The sequence below is a fragment of the Coenobita brevimanus genome, chromosome 111 (genome assembly GCF_032717465.1).
Source record: "Coenobita brevimanus isolate Jiangsu-jjx chromosome 111, ASM3271746v2, whole genome shotgun sequence".
Taxonomy (NCBI): domain Eukaryota; kingdom Metazoa; phylum Arthropoda; class Malacostraca; order Decapoda; family Coenobitidae; genus Coenobita; species Coenobita brevimanus.
The window spans coordinates 1,526,967-1,548,567 of NC_137064.1; the positions used below are offsets into that span (position 1 = coordinate 1,526,967).

The 21,601-nt window shown below is 41.1% G+C and overlaps 1 long non-coding RNA gene across 2 annotated transcripts in view; it reads left to right on the forward strand.

The window, feature by feature from the left end:
* The first annotated feature begins 3,612 nt into the window (after window positions 1-3,612).
* Window positions 3,613-21,601, forward strand: part of LOC145417716 (uncharacterized) — a 54,486-nt gene continuing 36,497 nt past the window's right edge. The window contains exons 1-2 of one of the 2 annotated variants that reach the window (XR_013900570.1): window positions 3,613-3,661; window positions 13,447-13,591. This is a non-coding gene — a long non-coding RNA (uncharacterized LOC145417716). Of the gene's footprint in view, window positions 3,662-13,446; window positions 13,661-21,601 lie in introns of both variants that reach the window. The other variant, XR_013900569.1, reaches the window with a different exon arrangement.

Consider the following 21,601-nt stretch of genomic DNA (forward strand, 5'->3'; position numbering starts at 1 on the left):
TGGATTTGGTTTGAGGGACACTTCCACAAAATTTTTTCAGTCTGCTCTAATTTTTTACTGAAAACGGAAGCAGACACCTTTTCCTCCACCCTGTCTATGAGTGGGAGAGGGATAGGTGGTTGGGAGGGATAGGGGTCCCACCTGCTCGGATGAGTCAGTATCTGAGTAAATACTGGAGTGTCACAAACTACCACACAATAGAGGACTATTGAAAAAGTGTGAGTGTAAATAATGATATAATGAGCATAGTAGAGGTAAATGTAAGTAAATAGAACTAAGTCATGATATCAAGTACAGTAATGTAATGATTATAGCGTAAGTAATGAGTGATTTAGCATGAGTAATGTGACTGTGTACAGCAGTAGAGTTTATAGTTTCATATTGACTGTTTATAGTGCCTTAGGCAATATATGAAATAAGTGAATGTGAAAATATGTCAAATTCGCATGAAACCCCAATTTTACATCAGAATAGTTCTGACTGTGGCCATTATATGGCAACCAGGTTGTACTTGCAAACACCATTTAGTCCATGTATCCACCCAGCCACGTCAAAATAGACTATCTATCCACATCAGCTGCTGATGGTTCCTGAAAGTTGTCATCTGATGCAATCGGGGTGCGACTGGGCTGATGAAGTCTATGGGAGCGACATGCCAAAGATCACTCGCTGTTGCAGGACAACTAGTACCTGTTTTACTCCTGAAAACAGCCTAGGTGAGCACTTTACTATCACTAGACTTATTTTTTAAAACATTCCAGGTTCATTCATGCAATGAAAAAAGTGAAAATTGCTGGCATGGGGGTTCACTCACCTTCCCAGACCCTTGGCACGGAGGTAACTGGCCGGCAAGGGGTCTGGCATGGAACAGGTTAAGAGGGTATTGATCATTGCAGACAGTAAGAGAGATGCAAAATTCAATGGTTTTAAATGGGAGGGAGATGTATAAATTAGATATTACATTGATGATGGCGACAAATGTTTTGCAAAGAAGCACGGTAGTAGTAGTAGTGTTGAATTCATGGATTTGGTTGGGAAGACTTGTGAAGAGTGCTGAACATATTTTATCTGAGAGTTCACTTGGACAGTAAAATCCTTTTAAGAGGATAGTGCATATGAGTAGGTGGATAGGAAGAAACTTTGTGATACCTTGCTGGATGGAGAAGTAAAGGTGTTGGAAGGTATGACAATATGAGTAAAAGCAGAGTTAAAAGGCAATTTATGATGACTATTAATGCATATTTTCTGATGCAACTTACTTGGTGGAAGTAGTGTTGTGCAAAAGATGTTTGGATGAGTTTGTGGGAGTCTTCACAAGCATCACATTGGAAGTGAATGCATGTAAAAGCAACTCGATATTTAAAAGGAAAATATTTTGTAGGTACTATGTTGTGCTTCTAGAGGAACTAAACTGTTGTACCTTTTAGAAGGATTTAAGTTACTTGTTTTGCAAGTAGATGCCCTTCATGGTATCAAGCAGTGGTCTTTAAGTGGGATTGAAAGCTCAGACCTTTGGTCAAAAACATATGCTTTAGCCCAGTAGACTGCGGTGACTGTGTAGTATAGTACTGGTAAATTTTTGTTTGCAGCATAGGGTAGAGTGGAACCAAGATAAATCTGAGTGTAAGGTGGTGGTTGGTAATATTAAATATCTTGGACCTGTATGGTATTGTGGAAGTAAGGTAAAACAGAATATGAGGTTAAAGAGATCACTTCAGGGGAGAAGAGGAACTGGAAAACTTAGTAGAATTCAGAAGAGGAGGCTGGTTACCTTGGAGGTGAGGAGGATGCTGCATGAACATTGTTTCTGACACTTATAAGGGAATGAAACCAGGGCAGGGAGCGAGAATTGTTTAGGTTATATAGCCTTTTTCAGAACAACTGCAAGCATAAGGAGGGTGGATGACATAAGTATTAGAAAAATTTGCAGGTACTATGTGTGGAAAGGGATGTAAAATTGATAGGAGTTAGATGTAGAAATAAAGATGGTAATTAAAGACAAAGTGTATGGTCTTCCTTAAAGAATTCATAAAGCTTGAACATGGAAATGGTGATACTGCTGTAAGAAAAGACTGTGGTACTGAAGAGTAGAACAGTACATTGGTCAGAGGGAGAATTTGAAGAAAAGGAATAGTAATGACAGAGAGATGCAAGAACAAAGTAACCTGGAGATGATTCAGTCACACCTGTTCCTTGTTGAGGAGATTTCCAGGAGAGAACAAGATGCTGGAGATTATGATGACTGATCTGCAAACAGTATCATAACAGCTGTTCCTTTAGTCTTTTGTCATGATTCAGGTTAGTAAGTAATGTTAGGATTTTAGAGATGAGATGCAAATGGTACAAGTTTAACTCTTAAATGGATGGTGCTACATTTGATGGCCACATGTGTGACTTGGAATGACAGACTTGTGAATTTAGCCACCTCCTCCCTTTTGCTCTGTATGATAGTGGTTTCAGGAGGAGCCTTCCACTGTGAAGACCACTGTGCTGCATGATTTGATAGGCAACACAGACATGGCTGTGATGCCTCTGCCATGAAAGGATGAAGGGATGGTGAGCTTAGGGTTCCAAGTCAGTGCACTGGTCACAACATCTGCCTAGGCTAGACAAGTTAAATTATTTGTAGATAGGGGCATCTCTTGGAGCAGCTCATTCAATCAGTCACACCCCAAGGCTTTCCAGATATCAGGCCTTTCACTCTCATACACTTTAGCAAAGCTCCATATTACAACCCTCATGGTCTCACATTCATTTTGTACTTGTTCATTGTAAAACTGCTTTGCAGTGTTTTACAATCAGACACTGACAGTCTAATGATAATTTTTTAACACCTTTGTTAGCTACATCCACTCCAATCATATCCGCCACCCCAACACACCCCAAAAGGAGTCCTTTGTCACCCGACATGCCTGCCACACACAGGCTTATGAAACTCTGTGGTTACAACATGGCCAGATTTCAACATTTACAGTAGTATAATGACTCAGTGAGCAACAGGATTTGGTTGCTCGTGTGGGAGTGGCAAAAGTGGGTTTACGTGATAAGAATGTTATCGCCCTAGATGTGATTTGTATGATTTTTTATACATAATAAAACTGCAATCATTATCTTTCAGTTATTCACTAATCTTTACTGTACAAATCATTTGTTTCAGTTACTCATATTTCTGGCACTTTCTGCACATCATGCGTGCAAAACTCTGAGCTTTTCCACTCTAAAAAGCTTCACACAATCATTGCATTAGTAATTCTAATCTATGAATTCCAATTCACCCAGCGCGTTATCTAACTCTTAGTTATTACTGTACTTAGTTGAGCAACGTATGAATAGGCACAGTAAAGATGACTGAGGTATGCATGCTGTTAACGAGGGAAAGTAAAATTCGTTACCAAAATTAAAGTTTGAATCCGCCGCCTAACAGTTTACTGCATCCCTCCCATTCCACTAACCCGTTAGTTGCTTAATATAAAACGATTTGCTTCAGAGAAAAATATGAAAATGTGCATTGATCTGAAAGCCCATCATATGCATCTGAAAATCTTGTGCATATACGGTACGAATAATTATACAAGGGAACCATCATTCCAGTTAACAACACAAACATTGCGACTCGTCCCACTTCCTGTCGCGACGCAGCCCTACCCCAGTTTCAATATCTGTAAGTTAGTAATTACCCAAGTTTGATGTTCCTTTCAGTAGGAGGTGGATAACAACTTGTTGGTGGGTAGATTTCTTTCACTGTATTGATGTATTTGGTTATTAACTAGTGATACATAGCAGTAGGTGATGCCATATCGTTAGCAGGGGTTTAACCTGTCGTAGGGAGGGCATATAATTAATTCTGGCTAGATTAGTATATTTTTTGAAAATTATCAACGTTATGCCTATTTAAAGTCATCATACTTTTAAAAATCACACAAGTAGCTGGAAAAAAAGGTTAATATGGCTATGTTTTTATATGTCCGCGGCCATTTTAATCGTCTGACAGCAGATACGGCATAGAGCATTATATCGCTGAAAATTTGTATGGGTTACGCCATTTTGTAAAACAGTCTGTGTTGTAACTCATAAAGAAAACATATTGAACCTAAACTCATCATACAAGGAATGTCTTATCTAAATACAATCATATGCAATGTAAAATTATTATTAATTATGGTAATTAATTCTGTTGCAAACGGGTGTGGCCTTTCCATATTTATTGAAATGTTTCTGTAACAGGTTACTTGTTATTTGTCCAGGATTACCACAGGTATTTGGGATTTTTATAAACTTACCCGTGAAAGCTGTAAATGAGGATTTAGAATGCATAAATACTGTACAGTATTCCTCTGACGTCTGCCAGTAGCTGGCCATATTTAACAATCCTAATGCATGTGGTATATGGACATGAAGATGGGCAGGAATGCAAACACAACTCAGCTATAAGCCATCTTGGCGTGTCTGTGTACTGTGAATGTAAAGGGATCTTACAACTGGTTTTTTGTTCCTACTGGATCTCCTCAAAAGTGAGTTTTCCTGAACATTCTGTGGGCATAGGCTACCGGTACTGGTAAAATACTACATGGACTAGCACTCTTAGGAGATTCAGCAGTTAGTAATCCCATACAGTCATTGCATGGCATGGGGTGGGATACATCTCTTCCCTCAAGATTAACAGTTTGATCAAAACTGGGTACTAGTACAGGAAGTTCTACAATCTCCCCAGTGTTGGTCGTAGCAGATGATTTTGTCATAAGCCTTGATAACATGTGCCATTTTCAAAGATTCACCAACACTCACTAGCAACTATCACCACACACGTTTTCAACAACTCCCTTGCACATTCATCTTGAGATCCTCCTCCTCTCACATTGTTCCTAACTCGTACATTCTCACCGACTTGGAAAACTTGCTCTTTAGCATTCCTTTTATCATGATAGAGTTTCTGGTTTTCTTGCTTGACTTTAACATGCTGTGCTAAATTTGGCTTTAACAAAGTAAGTCATGTTCTTAATCTCCTTTTAAGCATCAGCTTGGCATGGGTACGGCCAGTAACACTGATGGGTGGATCTATTGCTATCTGAGCAAAAAATCAACAAGTCTGTGCTTCATTGACCTTCCACGAGTACGTTCCATAACATGCTATGTCAGTGACTCCTTTAACACTCATAGATCATTCTGCATCCTCATTAGATGATGAGTGATAGGGTGGCACTAATATATGCTTGATACCATTTTGCTTGGCAAACCTACTAATTCTGCTGACTGAAAGGGAGGACCATTATCAGATACTAGTATTTCAGGAATCCCACGTTCTGCAAGTATCAGATCTAACTTATCCATTATGCATGCAGATGTACTGTGCATGTGCCTAACATTAGTCCATTTAGATTGACTATCAGTCAGCACTAAAAATTTATCTCTTCCCTTTTCACAAAAGTATATGTGAACTCTTTGAAAGGGACGAGTAGGTCAACCCTGTGGTTTCAAAGGTGCAGCGGGTGGCTGACTCCTAACACTTTGACATACTGAACATTTTCTGACTAAGCTCTCTGTTAGCTCATCCATTCTAGGCCACTAAATAAAACTTCTAGCTAAAGCTTTCATACCACATACACCAGGGTGCCCAAAATGGACCTCATCCAGCAAGTGAGCCATTGCGAGTGGTATCGCCATAGTCCAGTCCATACTGAGTCGGCTTGTCCCGTAATTTCTTGATATCAAACGAGGTTGAACAGGCCACGTCATATTCATGCAGAATGCATGAAGTTGGCCAGCCTGCATCAACCTTGCCTAGGATCTCACATTTCTTCTCCAGTGTCAAAACCCTCCTCTTGCGTTACTTGGGTGGTGGTGGGGTCATCATCAAACACACAAGGACACAACAGAGAAAGATTAAGGCCTGCAGTAAGTAGGGCACCACCACAAATGCAACAATGGAAGCTGCCATTGTATTACCTTGGTCATGCATGTCCACACATGGAGAGACAAAGGTGGGAACTGAGGTGCGGTATTGCTGGGGAGCATACGCCGTTGCCATGTCTCTTCCCATGCATGGCTATGAGCATGCAAAAAAAAAGCGGCACACTGACCTACGAGTGCACGGTTCCTTTTCGCTCGCCCAGGCAATTGTCGCAGCGTGGCGGAAGCACTGGGTCCCCATACATCATGGGGACAGCGCTGTGACTCTGACCATTCAGTAAGGAGGTGGATGGTTGTGTGTGCCCTGGAGTTTCCAACTAATCCGGGCAGCCAGGGGACTTTGCCCATTAGGGTGGGAGCTGTACAGCCATTCTTGTTCAGCATGTGGGTTACAATCTGTTTTCCTCGCGTGCTGTCAGTATGACACTGGTGATCGGGGGGTTCGGGGGACTTTGACCATTCGGTAGGGAGCCAGACAGCCTTGTTTGCTCTGCTTGTGGGTTAGGGTCTGCTGGTCTACTTCTGCAACCCTTCCCCCGAGTTCACACTTTTCCTGCGTGCAGTTATCCTCCATCCTCTCAAAGTGAAGGAGAAAAAAAATTAAATATACAGTATACCCAAAAGTTTCAAAATGAAGGTATGTAAACAAATACCCATACGAAATGTTGCTAAGGACTTTTCTCGAATGCTTTAATGCTGAAGTAAATCCATAAAAAAGGGAAAATAAAAGGAGTCATAAGAATATATATTATACTGTAAGTGGTATGAGTGCAAAAATATTTCTAATAAATACTGTATTTATAGTAAAGGTGGAACACACAGGCAGTGATAAGTGTCACTCTGTTTCCTTACATGAGATTATGAGTTTTTTTTATACAGTATCACTGGAAGGCAGTGTATGCTGAGTTGGTACCGTATGTACTGTTGTAGAAATAATAACATTGATACTCAGTGTGTAGGAAAAGAGTCTTCTGATTGTCATGACAGGCATCTTGGAAGTAGAAGTGTCAGAGCAGGTCTCCTATCTATCTGTCTATCAATATATAGCCAGACGCCATAATCCCAGAAGGTATGGCTGTTTGTCGTTGTTAGTTGTGTTATGGGGAGGGGCACTAATCATCCGCCAACCCAATTGTTGACATGGAAGACGATTGGGTTGGTTATATGGTTGTCACCCAGCGTTGTAAATGGTTTCCTGGCTTACAGGAACCAATTAATAAGCCATCTGAAAAGGAAAGAAGAGGAAAAAAAATGACAGGATAGGTGGGAGAAATAGGAAGAGTGGAGGGCAGACACAAAATATGAATGACAAAGATTAAGGAAGAAGTAGGCAGCACTACATCAAGTGAGTGGATGATGGTGGTCTAAAAACAGGTAATAGGGCAACGTTAGTGACAGAAATGAGTTGCCTCTCAGACTGGTAAATAGGCAACTTGAGTGACAGAAGTGAGTAGTACTTTGATATGTAGACATGAGATATTTTGTATATTCGTTCAACCAATAGATCTTGAGAATTTTTGATATTCCATAATATATACCCGGTATTTGTGTGTGTGTGTGTGTGTGTGTGTGTGTTGGCTATATACTGTTGCAAGTTGAATACAGTCATCTGGAGGTAGTAGAGAGAGAGAGAGGGGGGGGGGGCTGAAGAGGTAAAGCTCATCATCTCCCCCAGAACAGACTAGAGATACAGTTACCCAGCTTTTCCCTTGTGCGTTTTATTACCAGTAGTTAAACTTTCACATCACGTCATTTTACCTGCCACATATGATACCAGTGTGAGACATGATAGAAAGCTTGGCAAGTGTGTGTGTGTGTTTGTGTGTGTGTGTGTGTGTGTGTGTGATTAATGTTTTTTTTTTTTTTTTTTTTTTTTTTTAAGCAGTGTTTGGGATGAGGGTATGGCAGGTCAATAGCGTGTGCTGTGTTGTTAAGAGGAAGTGAAAAAGCACAGGATTGGAGCTAGTGTGAGGAATACGAGTCTGTTCGGTGGGATGATAGGGAGGGAAAATTTTGTCAGCTCAGCTCATAATACATTTTCCCTGCCTGTCTTTTCATCATTCAGTTTCCCCTCCTCTCCCTAATTGTATCTTTCTGCTGCCGTTCGTTCACCACTCCACCTTTATCAGTTTCACCTTATCGTATCGTTATCACCAGCGTACATTTCCCCACACCTAATATTGTCATCATTGTTATCCTTCTGCCTTTTCAACCTAATCGTTATCATTCCTTCGTTATATTCCTGTCATCTTTTATTTATCTTACCCCATTTTATCATCATATTCATCATCGTCATCATCTTCGTTGTAGCTGTCTTCATGTAATTATAGTTTTCTTTCTTTCGTTATATTCCTGTCGCCTTTACTGTCATCATCATCATCATCATCATCGCCCCTTCACCGTTCCAGTCTTTCACTTCCGTACCCGTGTCGTATCATGAGGGAATAATGGAAGTGGTGGCGTCATCATTTTTGGCGGGAAAAGTGGAGTAGAGGTGAACACTTGCGGTCGTGCCTAGAAAGTGGATCAGGATGAGTGTGGAGGCGTGGTTCTCGGGTATATTGTGATTTATTGGTTGTTTCCTTCGTTTTGGCCTGCATTTAAATATGGTTGTTCTCTCTCTCTCTCTCATTATAAATTGCTTAATATAAGTGCATATAGATTTAGAAAGTCATACCCCTCGCCCCTTACACACACATCCCTCCCTTCCCCGCCCTACCTCTCACGACCTTCTCCCTCCCGCAGCTTCACGCTCCCCTACCTCTCCTCTTCCCCTTTCCCTTCCTCATCCTGCCTCTCACATCCCTCCCTCTTCCTCTTACACCCCTTCCTCTCACATCCCTCTTCTTCCCTCCCTTCCCTCCTCCACTGTCGCCAGACCCACCCCTAGGGCAGAGCTTACTGGCTGGCACCAGGAAATAAAAACGTGTGTGTGTGTGTGTGTATGAGAGAGAGAGAGAGAGTCATCAGTAAAGACGAGGAGAAACCATAAATACCGAAGTCTCCCACAATAGGGTACCTCAGCAGACTTATTACAAGGATGGTGGTGATCAGCAGACACAGGGGTTGGGGTTTAGCACAAGCTTTCTTTTCCCAGGTTGACAGTGGAGGGAGGTTTGTTGTTGCACCAGTACTTAGTTAAAAGTTTATTATTTATTAAGGCTTATTTCTTTATTTATTTATTTATTTTTTTACTGGCCACTAATGCTGTTCTTGTCCCCAGGCTGTAAGTTAGAAAAGGCTGAAGTTGATGTATTAGCGGAACACTTTCATCATGACTGGTTAGAGGGGAGTGGAAATGCATACAGAACTGGAAAACCTTTTATAGTGTTTAGCTTTTCACAAACCACGAACATTTTTTTTTTTTTCACCTCCCTAGGCTGTACTTAAAGGTATTTGATGATGTATTAGCTTTCTACTTTCATTATTGTATCAGTGGCGAGAACAGAAATTTATATTGAGCGGAGAAACCTTTTGAAATGATTAGTAAACCGTGAACGTTGTGCAAGTCTGTAGGCTGTGACTTGGAGGCATATTCTGACGCATTAGCGGTCTGCATATTTCATTATGTTGTGTCGGGCTAGAGGAGGAAGGTAAATATATTCTGCGGGCGTGGAAACATTTTATAGTCATTTTAGAGTGATTAGCCTTTCCCAGCTCACACGTTAGGCGGGTCCCTAGGCTGTAAGATGTATGATGGTATATTAGCGTTCCACTTGCATCATATAAAGGATGGTTAAAGGCAGGGAGCTTTGAAAATGTACAGCGAACGAGAGAACCTTTTAAAGTGATCAGCTTTTTACAAACCATCAACGTAGGCTGTAACGCTAATGTGGGTGTGTGGGGAGGGGGGGGGGAGTGTCAAAACTGCATTTACAAGTCTATTCACTTAGCATTTATAATTTGGGTGTTGCATTGGTGGTGGCGTGTATTTTTCATTCAGGGGAGGGAATTGTACGGACGTAGAGTGAATGAATGATGGTGGTGGTGGTGGTGGTGGTGGTGATTAGTAGAGCTAGAGGTGGGACAAGAATGTGGTGATGTTGCGAAGATATGATGACTGGCATGATGGGACAAAGATGATGATATAGTGATTTGTGTGTGGTGTCTGTAATGATGATGATGATGATGATGATGTGTGTGTGATGCCGTGGTGATAAATGTGATGTTGCTTGGTGATGTATGTGTGATGACTGGTAGTGTGTGTTTAGTCTGGTAAGTGTGATGATACTCTAATGTGATGTGTGTGATGATACTGTGGTGAGATGTGACGGTGCTCTGGTAATTTGTATGGTGATGATGATGATGATGTACTGTGATGATGAATGTGGTGTGAAAGGGGAAGGGTGTAGTGGTGGTAGGGTGTGACGTGATGGTAGAAGCAGATGGTGAAGGTGGAGGTGAGTGTGAGGGTGAGATGCAAGTGAGATTGTGGTAGGGTGCTGATAAGAGTCAAGGTGAGTATGAGGCTGATAAGGGTGAAGGTGGAAGGGTAGTGTGTGCGTGACAAAGTGCAGGTAGTGATGGGATGTCGGTGGAGATGGCCGGACGAGGGTGACAGCGTGCAACGTGGGAGTGAAAGAGTGCAGGGTAAGAATGGTGATGGTGCTAAGGTGGTGGTGTTAGGGTGAAGGTGGTGTTGGCAGGGTGAGAGGGAGGGTGAGGGTGATTATGGTGGTAGTGTGAGAGTGGATGGAGAGGGTGATGGGGATAGAGTGAAGGTTAAAGAAGCAGGGTGAGAAAGAGGGTAAGAGGGTGAGGGCGAGGATGAGGGTATGAGGGTGGAGGGGGGTGCCACAAAGTAACCACGATGCCACTTGGCCCTCACCTGGATCACTGCCAAACCTACCAACACTACTACCACTGCTACGATACCTTACTGCTACCACAACAACCACAGTTAACGACTACCGTACCTGTATCTTAATTTACCTACATTTTCACATTCATAATTCTCTTACATCCCTTTGTCATCATCCTTCATCCACCTTTCATCATCATCAGCATCATCGTCATCGTCGTAGTCGTCATCAGTATTTTCACTGTTGTAGATGAGTTAGGGAATATCCATCAACAGACACAGGAACGCACCAAAGCAGCAGAAGAAACTCATCACTGCCCTTTGAAATAATTCTTTTAGCTAGCATATTTTATTTTTTCTCGCTCATTATTCACATCTTCGTCATCCTTGGCCCCACCTCACAGTCGGAAGCCATTTAATTGTATAATGACCAGTTGGGAAATTAGCTATTGTTGATGGTGGCCCCCCCCCTCTCTCTCTCTCTCTCTCTCTCTCTCTCTCTCTCTCTTTCACACACACACACACACACACACACACTAGCCAAGGTTCGTAGACTAGAATATTTTGATTTGTTGCTATAGGTACCTGTAACTTATTCAGTGCCTAACGTAATTAAAATGAAACAGAATTTGCAGCATATTGATTGAATATTTAAAATGCCTTCTCTTACCTGGTGTACATGAAGTCACAGAAATGATGGGTGAAAGTGTGTGTGTGTGTGTGTGTGTGTGTGTGTGTGTGTGTGTGTGTGAGATCTTGACCTTTAATTCACATCACCTCCAAACAGCGGAAATCTGATAAATGTAGTCTTTCTTTTTTATAAGCTATTATATTTGGTGTTTAACAATACCATAATGAGACCTTGACGTGGAACACATTTTTTGTGAACATCCTCATTATTACCATGTTTCATTCAGTGACTTTTAAGAGAGAGAGAGAAGGGGGGGGGGAATATATCCTTGCATGGTTCCTTCCTCCACCATTTCTGTCCAAAATATTTGAATCGATTTATTTATCTGTTTGCACCTGCAGTCGTCCTAACTACACGTGAAAGACCACTGAATTGCCAGTGGAACTCTTACCTATTGACCATCCAGTGTTAAAGAAAAGGAATTGGAGTGAAAGGTTATATATATATCAATTCTGTACTTATTTCTTCTTCTTCTGATGAAGATGATGATGGTTATTATTATTATTATCATTATTAGTAAAATGTTTTTGTTCCTATTTATACTTATATTTTAACTTATCTGTCATAGCAAAGGGGTTAACATTATGGAAACACACTAGTATTAGGTACAGTGTCGAGGGGAAATTATATTAATGTATGTTTTAGTGTATTTGTGTTACCTGATGAGTGTATGTGTAAGGATGAGTCATGTGCTGGTGGGGGCTGGAAGGTGGTTTAGTTTGCACAGGTGTGGATGGTATGATTAGGGTGGTGTGGGTGTGTGGTGGTAATGATAGGGAGTGTTAGTGGTGATGACGGCGATGGTAGGGAGTAGTAATGATGATGATGATTATGGGTGCTGCAGGTGATGATAGGGAGTGGTTGTGGTGATGATGGTGACAGTGATGATGACGATGATGAGTGTGAATGCTGTTAGTCATAAGGAGTGATGATGATGATGACGATGATGATGATGATGATGATGATGAGGGAATAATGGTTCTGACTGAGGGGTAGTGGTGGTGATTTTGGTTATAGTGTGGGTGATGGTGAGAGTCTTGTGTGGGTGATTGATAGGGAGTGTTAACGATATGGTAGGAATGATGGTGGTGGTGGTGATGATAGTGTGATTGAAGTTGTGGTGGGATTGTGGTATAGCATGGAGTATAGTGAGGGTGATTGTGGGGTGGAGAGGGTGATGATCATTGGGGAGAGGGGGAGGTTGCTAATGAAAGGGCGGATGATCGTAATGACTGTGTGTGTGTGTGTGTGTGTGTGTGTGTGTGTGTGTGTGTGTGTGTGTGTGAGTTGCTTTTATGATTGGAGAAATTATGATGAGGGTGTGAGAGCTAATATGGTGCTAATACTATGAATGATGATGATGGTGGTTATGAGATGTTACAGTATGAAGAGTAGTGTTGAAGTAGTTCGGTGTGGTAAGGTGGTGAAGGCGTAATGTACAGTGATGTTTGGGGTGATGTTAGTTGTGGTGCGTTTGGTGGGTGTGGTTGTTTGGTAGCAACGAGCGGTCGATGGTGCGAGCTTGGGTAGTGATGGTATTGACGGAGTTGATGAAGTGGTGGTGGTGATGGTAGAGATGGTGGTGATAGTGCAGTTTTTGTGATAGTGTGTTGGTAATGGTGGTGATGGAGGATTGTAGTGGGGGTGGGGGTGGTCGTTGTAAGTGGTATTTTTGTATGATAGTGTGGTGGTGATGGTAATCGTGTTAGTGGAGGGTAGTGGCGATGATGGTAGTTTTGTTTATCGTGGTAGACCTGGGATTTGTGAGTGTTGTGATAAAGATGAAATGTGCAAAGACTGAACATTTAACGTAATTGTACATTCTCTTCTCAGATTCGGAAAGAATTGGAAGCATGACAGAGAGGTTAGTAATTATTATTTGCGGTGATTGTATAGTGATGTGATTCATGTTTCCAAGCATAGGAAGTGGTGACGTCGCATCCTGTTATGGCGTGATATAACAAAAGAGTTGGTGTTGCTGTTTCAGGACGATTTTCAGGAATGGCTATTTTTGTATATATTTTTCTTTTTTTCTCATTCCCAACAGTGTCTACAAGTTCTGTGCCACCACGCGACTGCAGTGTGCCAAGAAATACCAAAACAGTGACAGTATCTCCCGCAGACACAACTGGGACGTGTTGTGGATGCAGTGAAGGATGAGTGGTGCCTTCCTCATTGTACTCTTATGCCTGGTGAAAACTAGTTCCTTAACACTTAGGCTTCTTCTCTCAGCAGAATAAAATTGTCTGGCATCAGCTCAGGTAGATTACTAGAGTTTTCCAGACTGTTTACATGTACAGTACCGGTGCCCTAAAACTGCCATCTCTTCGTCATGAATGCTGAGTTGTAAAATTAGATTAACACCAGATTATGGTGCTAGTCACGAAGTTGTGCTAGGGAAATGATGTAGAGCCATAATATTGTCTTCTGTCACTGTGCAGCGTGAAAGGACGAGGATCTAAACCAGGTTAAGGTGAAAGGCCTACACGAAAGGACGAAAATCTGGGCTAGATTAAGATGAAAGGACGAAAATCAAGGACAGGTTTAGATGAAAGGACGAAATTCTGGTAGAGGTTAAGATTACAGGACTAATTTCTGGGACAGTTTAAGATGTAAAAGACTAAAATCTGTGCCAGGTTAAAATGAGAAGACGAAATTCTGGGAGAGGTTAAAATGAAAGGACTACAGCAGTGTCCTATTTACCTGGTGGCCACCTGTCGACCACCTGGTAACCTTGGCCTCCACTCGCGTACTCCTCCATCCCAACTGACCCTCACCTGTCCCACTGCGCCGCATTCTAGGTGCCTTTGAAGGTTTCGTAAGACATTCCTTAGTGATTCATTTTGCGTATTGTGACTATTATGATACTGGGGGATATTAAGATGTACTGTGGGGCGTAAATCGCTTGAGGAAGGGTTATGGTACAAAATCTCCAGAGCCACTTGGAATACCGCCAATCATCTCACAAGTAACCCACCCCCCATCCTGTAGTGTATCAGTGACATCCTAGAATAAATAACTAAAGAAGAAGTGTTACGAAATCTCCAGCATCACTTAGAATACCGCCAATTATCTAACTAACCCCCCCCCCCTCCGCGCCATCCTCCTTTCCCCACACTGAAAGGAAAAATATGACGGAAGGGATGTTACAAGCGGTATGTACAGTAAGTATACAGGACATGAGCGCGTAGTATGACGAAAGATAATGGAGGAATATGTAAAACTAATATAAAAGAAAACTTTATACGGAAGACATAGATAAAAACTGGTGACTGAAAAAAAAAACAAAAATATACCTATCTATCTATCTGTATACTTATATTTATATATATATATATATATATATATATATATATATATATATATATATGTAGATAGATAGATAGATATAGATATATAGATAGACGAAAAAGAAGATTGAAATTGGCGACGAAATTAATTGAAGTGATGAAAATGGAGATAAAATGAGGAAACACAGTACACAGCTTCATTTACCAGTTTTTGTCAATAAATTTATTAAAAAAATAAAAGACAACCGAAAAGAAGCGAGAGACGAAGTAAGTAAAAAATTATTTAAATTGGTCACGAAATGTAAGAACTGATGAAAATGGACCCCAAAAGACATAGCTGAATTTAATATTTCTTAATAAATATAAAACAAAAAAATTAAGAGAACCAAAAAGAGGTAAAAATAATAGAAATGGATACGAGTGTAAGGAATAATAAATTGTTGAAAACTGGTGACTATTTGGAGCTGTCGCCGGAAGGAGCTGCAAGAGTGGGTTAGCTTGAGAGAGTGTGAGGGCAAGAAATTCTGTATATAGCTAAAAGTATATATATTGACAGCATGAAGACAACACTAGCTAAACATTGGTGACAAAATACACAGAAATTGAAAGAAAAATAATGCTGAAGAAAATGTAAATGAACCAGTATGAATAAACTAAAAAAAAGAAAAAAAAAAGTTGGTGACTGGGCTTGTCGGCTGAATGAAGTGGAAGATGGAAATGGGTGGAAGATTTTGTGAACGGGAAATGCCTAATAAAAAAAGAACATGACTCAGTAATTAATAAGACGATATTGATGTCTTCCTGATTTTGTGATGGAAGAAGAAAACCCAGTAAGAAATTTAAAAAGCTTCTGACGGAAGAAAATTAGTAAAAAATTGAAAAATGAATATATGTTTTACGGGGGAGAAAAAAAAGTTGCTGCCTGAGGGATTTTTCTTCCCGGAAATAATGATAAATACAAAAAAGACGACCCGGTAACTAAAATGTTTTGGTGACGCAATAAAATAGTAAATACATACATACCTAGATACACGTACATACATACATACATACACACATTTATTCATATATAGACATACATACATAAAATAGCAAATCAGTAGGATATAGGTAAAATCAATTTGTGGTGGCAAAAAGAAATTGTGTAAAAAAAAAATGGTGACCGCCTGGGGCTGTTGCCTGAAGAAGCTGGAGATGGAGCCACCTGCTTTTTTTATTTTATTTTTTTTTTTTTTTTGAACAGGAAATAAAAATTGATGTCAGTGACGAATAGAATTATATTAAAATTGCTCTCTGCCTGAAACGGAGACGGAGGAATTGAATAGGAGAAATGATAAGGAATGGACACGAATTAAACAAGTTATTGTGAGAGCCGAAATGGTAACGGAAGAAGTAAAATAACTTGTATAGATTAATGAAGTAAAAATTTAGGTGGGAAAAAATATATTACAGTAGTTTGGGGAAAAATACATTATAGTAGTTTGGGGAAAAGTGCATTACAGTAGTTAATGATTGTTGACTGCATTGGTGATGAAGGAAAAGACCAGAAAGAAATTGAAAAATAAAAACACTAACTTTAAATAATTGACGACTGTGTGAATCGATGAAGTAAGAATTGACTAAAAGAACTAATGGACACACACACACACACACACACACACACACACAAACGGTGCCTTTGTCTGGGGTTGAAGACGGAGCGAGGGTGTGCCTGGAAACTTTTGTGAGAAGCCAGGTGACCGGAAATGAACCTTGGGGGAATCGCACCACACCATGTGCCTGTCTCACCTGCTTCCTCCCTCACTAACCTTCGCTCACAGGCACTGACTCACATACCTACACATTTCTCCCCCACGTTCACCGAAATTCACTGACATTCACATAACGTATACATTTTCAGTCACATGCGTCCTTGCTGCTGTGTAACTCTGGGATTCACACGGCGGTTTTGCGTCTTTGACCCCTTCCTTCCTTCCTTCCTTCCTCGCTTCCTCCCTCCCTCCCGTCCTTCCATGCTCAGTTCTCTCATCTCCACCCTGTTGGGGCCTCATCTTGACTCAGTTGTTGAATTTTTTGCATCCACCTCACTCCCAAACATTAGAACGCACTCAGGCTCCTCAAAGTCACTATCAGTTGAATAAAATCGTATTGGCCAAGATTTTCATCCTTTTTTAACTTATTCCCTGTAGAACGGTGACAAAAAAAAAAAAAAAAAAAAAATTACAGCTCCGTCTCATTTTTACAGCACACCTTCGTGAGTATAAGTTCTAATATTAATCCATTACTGTAACTCAGCATTCAGGGTTGGGAGACGGCAGTTCTAGGCCAAGTTAGAGTAAAAAGGGTATAGTAAGGGCAAACTTTTCTCAGGTGGTGAACGCCAAGGTGGTTTTAATAAAATAGTACCGGTACAGTTGTGGAGAGATTAACACCTTCAAACAAACGTCTGCTTATGTATTTATTTCTTTATTTTTCGTCTTACTGCCTCTTTCTTTTTTATCTATGTATTGTTTATTGGTTTATTATTTATGTAGTTATTCTTTACTCTTACTCTGCCTTTAGGTCATTTTACTTAACATGGTAATGACTTCTCTTATTGAAGGGATTAAGGAAGGCTATAACCCACGTAATAGGAAGAAAGTCTGAATTTCAATAAAATCTTATGGTGGTAACAAAGGAAAAAATTGGTTACCTGTCTTACACCTTTACCCATAACGTAGAAAGATTTATTTGTCATTAAAGCGACTGGCGTGTAATATTAATAGGAATACGGTAGTGATGTTTAGTAGTACAGAGGTAGCGTGGAATTATGTACTGTAGTTGTTAGTATAGTGGTGAAAGTTATAAATAGTTGGTGTGATTAAAACCATAGTATATGTGTGTGTGTGTGTGTGTGTGGAGAGAGGGAGAGAGAGAGAGAATCGCAAAGGTGTAGGTTATGTGGGAGGCATCTAGGTGTGTGTGTGTGTGTTGGCAATCCTGTGGCTGCCAGTGTGTCTCCAACGTGTGAGCAGTGTGGTAGTGAGTGTGTCGGCGCGAGAGTGGGTGTGTGTAGAGAACTGTGTGTTGGTAGTGGTGATGATGCTGTCCTTTGAGGTGTTGGTAGTAGTGTTATCTCACTCCGGAAACACCGTAACGTTATGGTAAGCAAGTTAGTATATAAATAGCCAGTAACTGGGTAGGGGCCCGAGGTTAGACTACTTATTGGTGGTTTGAGTGATGCTGTAGTTGAGGTGTTGGCAGTAATCTTATCTCCTTTTGGAAATATACCCAAATGAGCGAAATCTAAAAGGTGGTGGTGAAGAAAAATAACATCCCCTATTGCTCTCTTCGAGGTATAGGAACCCGGGGCTAGGTGGTCGAAGTGCAGTGTTATGTAAAAAGATTATTGTCCAGTCTCATAGTACCGACTTGGAGGTGTAGGGAGCCGAGGTTATGCTATCCTAGTATATTGTTTTTAAAGGAAACTAGACATTTGTTCACCGTCAATAGCTGATTTATACACGTGGTAAAAGCGTCTCTGATAAATTGTGCCGGTACATTAATTTTGATGTGTAATTGAGTCATACGTGCATACACATATGTTTTACTGGGTACATACCGGTAAGTGTAACCAGTACATAGAATGAAACTCATAAATGTAAGTAGCTACTGTGTTAGATGTGTAGTAGTAGGCCTGCTTTTTGTTACCTTTGTCAGCGAAGTTGGACGAGGTTATTTTTATTCATTCGTGTCTGCCTGTAAGATGTCTCAAAAAGTTGCGATCAGATTTCAGTAAATGAAGGTGGATATGTGGGCAGTGGGCCATGGAAGAGTTTATTAGATTTCGATTTGGATATGGATCGAAATGTTGAAATAGATAAATTTTATTGGCATTGGCGGAGGTATGTGCGCTTTAAGGTTGCGTAACAGGGCAGACTAAGACCCTAGAATTACTTGCGACTGAGACCGTAAAAGTGTTCGTCTGGTAGGAAAGAGGAATTACAGCAGTTAAGAAAAGAAATATTGGCGTTGGTGGTGGTATGTAGTAGTGTTAAATACAATATTTTATGTCACACCATGAGAAAGAGAGAGAAAGGGGGGGGGGAGAAATTCAGTTGCATACTTATAGGATCAATTATGTGGCTCATTTCCTCGCGTCCTGTCTGACTAATTTAGTGATAAAAAACACGCTTTCTAAAGGAAGAACGGAAATATAGAAAACAAAATAGTGACGGTGATAAGAAAATTAATAAGGTAAACAAACAGAATTACCAAACTGAATAAGGTAAGAGAAAATACAACTCAGAGAACGAACAGAATCATCAATATGGCAGTGAATTATTGAAAAGGCGAACACAGTCAAAGAACACGCAACGGTTTCGAAAAAAAAAAAAAAGTAAACAAACAGGCTACATCAAACAGTTATCAAACAAGGAACACGACTGTCAGAAGGAAACAGAAGAAAAAGATCTAAGAATTTATAACTATCAAATATGCAGAGTACGGTGAGTGAGTTGCTGAGTACGTGTGGTTTGGTGAGTGATGGGTGTATGGCTTGGCGAGAAAGCTGGGTGAATGAGTTCGGGAGGAAGTGGGTGAATGAGTTGGTGAGGTTGGTGGATGGATGAGTCGGTGAGGTTAGTGAATTTGTGGCTTGGTAAGTTGTGGATGAGTGAACTGGTGAGGAAGACGGTTGAATATTGGTGAGGATGGTGGATGAATGGATGAATGAATTGATGAGGATGGTGGATGACTGCGTTGGTGAGGATGGTGGATGAGTGGATGAATGAATTGGTGAGGATGGTGGATGAATGAGTTTGTGAGTAAGGTGATGGTGGATGAATGAATAGGTGAGGATGGTGGATGAATGAGTTGGTGAGTAAGGTGAATTTGTAGTAGAAGACGATTAATTCCCCCTCATCCGTACCGGTAACGCGGGCAGTAACGGCGACAGCGACGTAACCGGAACGCTGCCGGATAAAGGGATCACGGTTACTAGGACAGCCTGTTACTTGATACCCTGGAGGGGGGGGGGGATGCATAGACTGGTGCGGGTTGGTTGTATGTGGTGAGGGTGATTGTGTGACCGTGTATGTATGTTTTAGCTATCGTCGTGTGTGTGTATGTACTGTATACATGTGTGTATGTATGTATGTATGTCAGTTAAATTTAGTCATGCCTTCACAGCACACCTGGTATCATATTTCTCTCTCTCTCTCTCTCTCTCCCCCTGTCCATCCATCTATCAGTCTGTATTTATCTGTCTGTCTGTTTATCTGTCTATCCACCTATCTATCTATCCATCCACCCATCCATGCCTCTAAAGGTCCCACGCAAAGGTAATGACAGAAAAATAGCTCTTCCCTTTCAATTTGCTCTGGTCATTTACTCAGCGATGCCATTGTCAGAGTTTACGTAACGGAGGCAAGCGAATGACCTCAGCAGCGATGAGTACCGGGAAGGATTGGTTTGCTGAGTAAGGAGAGTCAGTTGCTGAGTAAGAATGGTGCGGTGAGTCTTGGGTGTATGGCTTGGTGAGGATGATGGATGAATGATTTGGTGAGGAAGTGGGTGAAGAAGTTGGTGAGCAAGGTGAATGGATGAGTTGGTGAGGAAGGAGGATGGATGAGTTAGTGAGGAAAGTGGGTGAATGAGTTGGTGGAGGATGTGGATGGATGAGTTGGTGAGCAAGGTGGATGGTTGAGTTGGGGAGAATGATGGATGAATGATTTGGTGAGGAAGTGGATGAATGAGTTCGTGAAGAAGGGTGGATGGATGAGTTGATGAGGATTGTGGATTTGTGGTGTGGTGAGATTGTGGATTAGTGAGTACATGAGTAAGGTGGATGAATGAGTTGGTGAGAAGGCGAATTTGTGGTGTGGTGAAATTGTGGGTGAGTGGATTGGTGAGTACGGTGAATAAGTTGGTGAATAAAGTTTTAATGTTGGTGAGTTTGGGTGAATGATTTGGTGAGTTAGGTGAGTAAATAGCTTGGTGAGTGAGGTGGGAGAGTTGGTGAATGGGGTGGTGGTTTGGTTTGGTGAGTGAGTATGGAGGTATATGAATGAACTGATGAGTGTTTGAGTTAGATAGTTACGTAGGTTGGTGAGGAATGAATGACCTTAGGACGACTGGGTAAGGTGATCTGGTGAGTAAGATGGGTGAGTGAGTATAGGCCTATATGAGTGAATTGAGTGATTAAGTTTGGTGGGTACGCAGTTTGGTGAGTTTAGAAGTGAGTATTAGTGACCTGAGGATGGTTGAGAAGGTTGGTGAGTGAGGTGGGTGAGTATGGAGGTGCATGTATTTTTGAGGGGTGAGTGATTGAGATTGTGCTGGAGAAAGATGAGTCCTAGAATGATATTAGGATTGTTGAAGGAAGTGGATGTGTGAGTGATAAGGGAAGGGAACACATGAATGAAGAGTTGTTGAGTGCAGTATATGTGTGTGCGTGGTGAGTAAGCATGGAGTTGAGTATGTGATTGACTGTGTGTGTGTGGGGGGGGGGTGATTGAACTGATGAATAATGATGAAAAGGTGATTGATGAATGTGAATAATGAACAGGTGAAGGATTAATGTGTGTGATGAAACAGGTGAATATGATGATGATGCACTAAATGATGAATGAAATAAACAGGTGAATGATGAACAGATAAATAATGAATAACAGAACAGGTGACTGAATAATGATGGACAGGTAAATGAACGACGATATTGAACAGTTGAATGATGAATAAGAACCGAGTGAACAGTATAATTGCAGGTAGATATTAGTGAAAGGTGTGTGGCAAAGAGAAAGCTCAGAAATTGATTGTTAAAATGGTGTGAAGCTTTTATGAAGGTGGATGAGGGTGGCTTTGTTTGACGGTGCTCGCGTTGTGGGTGTGAAAGTGAGACGGTGAGGGGTGGATGGGAATGTGGATGATGGT